Source organism: Saimiri boliviensis, chromosome 1 (genome assembly GCF_048565385.1).
Source record: "Saimiri boliviensis isolate mSaiBol1 chromosome 1, mSaiBol1.pri, whole genome shotgun sequence".
NCBI classification, from domain to species: domain Eukaryota; kingdom Metazoa; phylum Chordata; class Mammalia; order Primates; family Cebidae; genus Saimiri; species Saimiri boliviensis.
The window spans coordinates 220,886,749-220,895,094 of record NC_133449.1 but is presented as its reverse complement, the minus strand read 5'-3'; the positions used below and the strand labels follow the sequence as shown (position 1 = coordinate 220,895,094).

The window sequence follows — 8,346 nt, the reverse complement described above, 5'->3', positions numbered from 1 at the left end:
TAGTCTTTTGGGATGCTTTTCCCTTGGCTTTAGGTAGTTTCCATGCATGTACTTACTGTTCAGTACTTGGCTGAATACTTGAAGCACACACTCTGTAGATCTCTGGATTTCTTTCTCTGTGTAGCTCTCTCCTTTTTGGTGCCCCACCCTGTCGTACCTGTTACCTTGATCTCCCTAGACTCTCAACTATATCTCTTCAACACAAGGAGTTCAGTGGGCTCTGCCTTGGTTTTTCCTTTTTATGGCGTAGCTTATAAACTCTTTTAAGTCATTAAGCTGGAACAATCCTTGGGCTCATCTCATTTATTTTCCCCATCTCTAGGGGATATCTGACCTTCATTACCTGATGTCCAGTGTCATAAACTGTTGTTTCAAAATTTTTGATTTCCTTTTTTCATTACTATTATTTCAGATGGGAAGGAAAATCTAGTCCTTGTTATTGCATCTTGGTCACAAGCAGAACAGTTCTACCTCTTGATGGAAAATGTGTCATAAAATTTGTGTACTAACTTTTAAACAACCAGAGTAAAAAGGCAACCCACCAGATGGGGGGAAATATTTGCAAATCAAATATCTGATAAGGAATTTGACAGAAAATTTCTAAAACACAACCCAAAAACCCCAAACAACCTAATTCAAAAAATAGAAAAGAAGTGAATAGATATTTTCCCAAAGATACACAGATGGCCAATAAACACATTAAAAGATCTTCAAAATCACTAATCATTAGGGGAATGCAAATCAAAACCTCAATGATATACAATTTCACACCCAGGAGGATGACTCTTATAAAAATAAAAATAAAAACACATGTTGACAAGAATGTGGAGAAATCGGAACTCTTGTGCACTACCTGTGGGAATGCAAAATGCTATAGCTGCTATGGAAAACAACAAAAGTAGAATTACCATATGATCCAGCAATAATATTTCTGAGTATGTACCCAAAATAACTGAAATCAGGGACACAATGAGATATTTGTATACTCATTGTGTTAGTCCATTCTCAAGATGCTAGTAAAGACATACCAGAGACTGAGTAATTTATAAAAGAAAGAAATTTAACTGACTCACAGTTCAGCATAGTTGGGGAATCCTCAGGAAACTTATAATCATAGTAAAAGGCAAAGCAAACACATCCTTTTTCACAGCACAGTAGGAAGGAAAAGTGCCAAGCAAAGGGGGAAAATCTCCTTATAAAACCATCAGATCTCATGAGAACTCATTCACTATCATGAGAACAGCATGGGGGCACTGTCTCCATGATTTGATCACCTCTCCGAGGTCCCTCCCTCAACATACTCAGATTACAATGCAAGATTACATTTAGATGGGGGCACAGAACCAGACCATATTACTCATGCTTATAGCAGCATTATGCTCAATAATGAAAAGGTGGAAGCAACTCAAGTGTCCATTGATGGAGGAACAGATAAACAAAATGAGGTGTATACATACAATGAAATATTATTCAGCATTAAAAGGAAAGAAAATTCTGATACATACTTGAAGACTTTATGCTAAGTGAAATAAGCCAGTCACAAAAGGACAAACAGTATATAACAGAAACATATTCAAATGGTAAGTACCTGGGGTTGGTGGGAGGGGTTAATGGAGAATTATTGTTTAATGGGTACAGAGTTTCAGTTCTGTAAGATGAAAAAAGTTCTGTGGATGGATGGTGGTGAGGGATGCAAAGTATGAATATACTTAATGCCACTGAATAGTACACTTAAAAATAATGAAATTAAACAATATGTTTTGTATATATTACCACAATTTTAAAAAATAATTTTAAAATATGAACTCTTCTGCAGATTAAACTACATTTAATTGATTAAACAGCCCATCTCACTTTGTGTTGATTACACTGGCTGCTGGAATTTACTGTGATAGATATCAAGAGGAATTTCTGTATGAACACCTCACATTAAAAAAAAAAAAAATCAGTGTTATGCTGGAACTGTGAGGAAAGAGCAATGAGAAATGACCCAGAACCTGTCTGATCCCAAAACACAAGGGCTAAAGAGCAGCCCATCTCTTGCTCTCTTGTCTATCACTTCTCCCTCATTGCTCACCACAATGTGAAAGTAAGCATAACACTTGTGTATAGTTAACTGACCTGGGATTCAGCATCATATCTCCAAATTTTAGAATGAATAATGTGTTCAGATTTGAACAACACTTGTGCATTTTTCCCAGATATCAGATTTGAATATAGTATCAGTACACTGTATATGTTTTATATACATGAAATTAGGACCTTACAAATTCAATATGCAAAACACACAAAATGATGTGGAAATTACCAAATAATATTTAAATAAAAACATCTTAGTTCTGGGGAAAGTGTGACATAGTGATCCCCCAGGAGTCCATGAAAATGTCCTTTTATGACTAAATTCCTTTGACAAATTGGATGTATGGATGGATGTATACTTTATCCATTATTTTGTAGATAAGATTTATCTTATGAACTTTATTATTATTTTTTATTTTTTATTTTTGAAATGGAGTCTCAGTCTGTCACCCAGGCTGAAGTGCAGTGGCACAATCTCAGCTCCCTGCAGCTCTGCCTCCCAGGTTCAAGTGACTCTCCTGTCTCAGCCTCCTGAGTAACTGAGACTACAACCATGCACTACCAGGCCCAGATAATTTTTGTATTTTTAGTAAAGATGGGGTTTCACCATGTTGGTCAGACTGGTCTTAAACTCCTGACCTCAAGTGATCCACTCACCTCAGCCTCCCAAAGTGCTGATATTACAGGCAGGAACCACTGAGCTCAGCCTATCTTATGTACTTCATATATAAGAGGTACAGCATGTCAATTTTTAATGAACTGTGGTTAGAATCAGAGAGTGCAGAGCAATAGTGGTAATTGGACCAAATTGTTATAGAGAGACTTAACTCCTATTCAGAAAACCAGAATAGTAGTCTAATTCTGTTGAGAGTAGGCTGCCTATATGACCTCAGATTAATTTTTGTTGCTTCCTAGGTTCGTTTCCTCTACAGTAAATTAAGTATATTAAATTTGATTAAATGAGGTGATCCATTGTGCTGCCAACTACAATAGTCTGAGTTCTATTATCCTACCAAGTTGACCGAGAGAAGCTAGAAAAGATATGTGTACTAAAAAGAAAGAACCAGGAAAAGAGACGTTATGGAATTTAGTTACTGTGCTTTGGGTTGCGAGTAACAGAATTCCCAATAAGGCATGACTCGAATAATAGGGTTTTATTATTTTATATGACAAGAAGTCTAGAAGTGACAGTTTCCAAGTTGGTTAATTAATATCTCACCAATGTTACATCTCTGGGTCAGCTTTTTTAGAATTCTCTTGGCTTCTCTGTTATTGTAGCCAAAACTCCAAGCCCCCGTCCTCATGAAATAAGATTTAAAAACATAAAGGAGCGTGAGATTTTCCTCATGAATTTGTCTCTTCTTTTTTTACAAAAGAAAAAATCTTTCCCAACAGATTTATTTTTATGTTCATTTGGTGAATGAGTCACATGCCTGTCCTTAAACCAATCCCTGGCTAAAGAGAATGGAATCATGATGAAAGAGTTAGACCAATTATGACTCATGGGCATATGTGTACCTTCTCTGAGTCTATTTTTTGCATGGTATCTGAAAAGAAACCAGTGTTCTGTTAACAAGTAAAAAAAGAAAAATATGAAAAATCAAAATAAAGATATGAAAAGGTTGAGTATATTAAAAAAACAGGACAGGAACCAATTAAGAGATTTTATACTTCAATGTATGCATCATGTAATAAAAAAGAAAAAAATCACCTCGGGTTTGACACATATATTTAGCTGGCTTGGGATTAGGGTTCAGATAGTGTATATGCATATAAAATAACTAACCTGGGCATCCAGGCAGATTTAGTCTTTGGTGGGAAAGGGTTGGCTCTGCCTGTGTAAGGATAGTGGGCCTCAGTTTATATAGTTTGCGTAAAGAGATTTTCCACTGTGAGGAAAAACAACTGTAAGTGCTTTATGGCATTCTAGAGATAATACAGAGTGATGGAGTAGAGAGGATGGAGTTAGTAGGGCAAAACAAGGGGTAACATTGTAATCTCTAACAAAAGTCTAAAGAGGCACCTTGATCTTCAGTCCCTCCAATGGTGCCAGTAGACAAGATGAGCATAGCATTCATTGATCCATTCTTCTGTGTGTCCCTAGTAATCCATAAAATAACCTCAGGGTTGAAGAGGCAACTTACCTGAGAGTCCCAAAGGTCACTGCATTTTAAAATCCCATTTTAGCCAGTAAAAAGCAGAGTCCTTCATGAATGTGGGAATTTCTCAGCCAGACCCATCACCATAATCTAATAAAACTGTTGTCACTGAAGCACTCTTTAGAGTGTGAAGGCTCATATCAAAGTCTTAATTACACTTCTTCATAGTAGTAACATTACATGAAAATGAGGGCATAAGAATAAATCAGAAAAGATTTGATTTAACATGTTTAAATCAGATTTAACAGAACTCAGACCTATTCCAGCACATCAGGCACAAAGTCCCTAATCTTTCAAGAAACATCAGCATCTTTGTTAAAGATCTAGTAAGATGAGCCGAAAGTTTTGAGAATAGACACAGCCACATGCAAGAAGACAGGAAGAACTGTTAGCGGAAACCAGTTCTCCTTGTTAGATTCCCATAGACTTGTAAACAGCTAGGGCCTAAAAATACAGAGTGATTTCTAAGTGTTGGACTTTAGTGGTAACCAGTTCCATCATCCTATTAAACAGGACAGCTGACTATCACCATCAAAGAGGAACCACATGGCAGAACTGGCTTTAAAGTTGTCTAAACACTCACTTCACAAATAAATGCACAACCATAAAAAGTTTTTTATTTAAAAAATATTGCATCAGAAAATATCTTTCATGTACCCCACTCATTTCATTTCTGAAAGAATGATCTAAGAAAGGGGATAAAATGCGTGAATAAAGGTTAGATAGGTCCAGATTTGGCTTAGAGCAAGGGCTTCATCAAGGGCCTATGCTCCTCTAAAACAGCTATAAGGCAGCCAAAAGTCTTACATGCGTCCTTCCAGTAATTGAATGTGAGCTATGGTCTTATGAACAGTGGAAAATTTTGAGGTCCTGCTATAGTTATTCTGAAACTAGCACATCAGGAGCCCATTTGTCCCGTATACTTTCAAGAATGAACAACACATGTGAATGTCCTTGGTTCCCTCCATATAGGGAGTAGGGAGTTCTCTGACTACAGATGATATTACACATCTCCCAGTTAATTTGGAGATGATATTACATATCTCTCAGTTAATATGCAAAATCCAGCCCTTAGGACTATTGCCTGGGAGGTTGTAACACTTTTTGAGAGTCTCTGGTCCTATAACCCAAAGACTGGATTACACTCACCTGTTTGAGATTTTTGAGTGAAAAATACAATAGAGATATATGATGCCATTTTCACATGTTGCTTTTTATGAGAAGATATAAGCACTAGAGTAAAAATGATGAACAGAATTCCTCCTATCAGTTGGATATAGTCTTCATTTAACCATTTGGAGACACCAAAGCATGAGAAAGACTCTTATTCTAAAATACGGCAGAGTATTTTTATCTGACCAGTAAAGTGTGTTGCGCTGGCTCAAAGTAAGAACCGCGACCCAGCTGAAGGAAAGAATCACACTTAAAATCTGGTTTGTAATGTGTCTTTCATTTCAGCAAATGACCTCCTTTCTGTCACATATCAAAGAAGCTGCATAGGGTCAACTGACCTCTTCAAAGTGGGCGAGACAAAAGTCGGTGCTGGCTACATCGGCAGCAGGGTTTCCAAGTTTGATTCTTTCCCCTAAACTGGGATGGTATGAAGCAGTCCCCAGCCACCTGGGTAAGAGACAGCCCGCCCTTTGGGTATGTATAAGTCATTCGGGGCCATTTAAATAGCAAAAGGCGTGAGTTTTTCAAATTGTTCAAATTAGGATACTTTCGAGGGTAAAAGGAAGCACTGTTAATGACTATGTAAGAACAAAAGGCATAAATGAGCCTTGTCCTGAGAAAAAAGAAGCATGTGGTCACCCTGCTCATATAGAAAAATGAGGTCAGGGTTGTAAGGAATGTAAACAAATATGCAAAGTATATCTACCAAAACTGTGCTCTATGGCCATTATATCGTCATAGAAACACAAATGAATTTGCGGGTGGAAATCTTTTTCCAAGACAGCACTGGTTAATGTCATTGTGTCATTATCACAGGAGGTGAAAACTATAGATGAGAGAGACAACTTCCACAAATAACACAGGAGCTTCTGCTAGTAATTATAATGTAAGATTACCATGGGGAAAAATGATAATTGAGAAGGACAGAGCAGGTTAGGAGGTGTGCATTTGCTGCCTTTCATTTTGGTCATTTGTTCCTTTTTTGATGGCTACCAGCACAGAGGAGGAAAAAGAATCATTCTGGAGCAAGAGACTCCGTCCTCACTCCAGCTGTGTCTCTCATGGGAAGGAAAGCTACTCAAAGTCTCCCAATGGAACAGAACATGATTGTGGGGCTCCCACCAGAGCTATTTCAGCAAGCTCATATTTTTATAACCAAAACCACTTCCAACAAAAGAGAAGCCCAGGAGTTAATTTTTGTTTTAAGCCCTTTAAGTGTAAAGCTAATACTAATTGAGAAATCTATTTAGCAAATATTTTTGGGGAAAACTACCACACGGTTTTTACTGTTGTTTTTGTTGTTGTTGAAATGTTTCCCACTCACCCCCTCAAAAAAAGGGGGTGAGGGTGTGGGGACAGAACAGAGAAAAGTGGCTTCAGCTCAGTGGAACACTAAAAAATGCACATGAATCAATTATGAAAAAGAGAAGGTCCCTTTGAATGACGAAAAGCTGATTGGAATTAAGATAGGCTTTGTTCCTATCTGGAAGGTACAAGGAGGGGACTTTTCAGCAGAACAGAAAAGGGGGATTTGGGACTGTTTGGCTGCTTAATGCCATAGTGCTTCAGAGCCCATGTGAAAATTTGCTGCTGGCTATTAATCATCATTGTGCCCCTGCAAAGAAGCTGTTACAATGATGACTATATGTCATTATATTCCCACTGTAAGTAACGAATCAGAGAGCTGGGAAAGTTGGATAAGAGCGGCTGGCAAACTTTTAAGCGGTAGAATCTATTTAAATAAATTTACATCACATTTGCTACTTTCTCTGGTATGGGAATCATACTTTAAAATGAAACAATATGCTGTGTTCATGGGGCCTGGTCTTTTATTCCCCTGTCTCTGAGCCTACTTTCCAGGTCAGCCTTTGCCAGCGCTGACAGCACGCTTTTCTCATAGCCTCTCCTTCTCATAGCCTTTGGTTGCTTTCAAGTTCAATTTAGCACAATAAAGTTGTTATGCATGACAGTTTGGAGAGCAGAATAGGTGGTGTCTGAGCCCGCTGTGTCGCTACAAAGTGGGCCCATTCTCTGTGGGCCGGCTCAGTTACTGGAGCCTTACTGGTGGGATACAGCCATGGACTTCCAGACGTTCCCATCCTGACGAAAACAATTAGCTTCAAACTGCACGAAGCCTCGGGGTCAGCCTCTCTTTGACTGAGACTGCACCATTTAATATGCTGCAGTGAATTTCAAATTTATGTTGATTTATCCTGTTGTGTTCCTCTTTTATACACTTTATTTACAGATGTGTAAAGAACAGGGAACGTTAGAGTCCCCCATGCTTCAAGAGTTTTATTCGAAATCTAAACCATTGTTTTACGTTTATTTTATCAAGAAATAGAGTTGAAACATGTCAGGCTTAATTCCATTAGGCTGAACTGCCCAGAACAGAGCCCTGGGGTTTGGAAGACAGAATCTGAAAGGAAGTGTCTCCTTAGCTAAGCATCATCAACAAGCTAAACAACAAACAACCCCAAAACACCACTGTTGTCAAGATAGTTTTCTATTGTGGGAGACTACCCCTCCAAAATCCCACTCTGACCTAAAAGTGACAGATCTTTTAATAGAACCACACTGTAACTTTTCAGCCATTATAAGCTACCATGTATATCTGTGTATGTGCATATGGCTGTATCAGATCAATTAGCGTTTAGTATTTATTGACTTCCACCCAAGTGCTTACTGTCTTTGGAAATATGATACAAAATTCTGCTGCCAGAAAACAAGTATTATTCAATGTTGATGCTGCAGAATTGTCCTCCTGCAGAGACTATAATGTCTTCTCTTGTCCTCTGAAGAGAATCCTGTAACAAAGCAAATTTCTGTGTACTTTCAATTTTACCATCGGAGTAGTCCAGGCCAGATGTCTTCAGTCTCTTAGGTGCCCTGGTAAAATAAATCACAGTTGTCTTGATTACGATCTCACTAATTA

General features: G+C 38.0%; 1 long non-coding RNA gene across 1 annotated transcript in view; it reads right to left on the bottom strand.

The window, feature by feature from the left end:
- Window positions 1–5,413: 5,413 nt before the first annotated feature.
- The window catches only part of LOC141580839 (uncharacterized), a 74,198-nt gene continuing 71,265 nt past the window's right edge, over window positions 5,414–8,346 (bottom strand). Inside the window, exon 3 of the long non-coding RNA XR_012513214.1 lies at window positions 5,414–8,300. This is a non-coding gene — a long non-coding RNA (uncharacterized LOC141580839). The remainder of the gene's footprint in view (window positions 8,301–8,346) is intronic.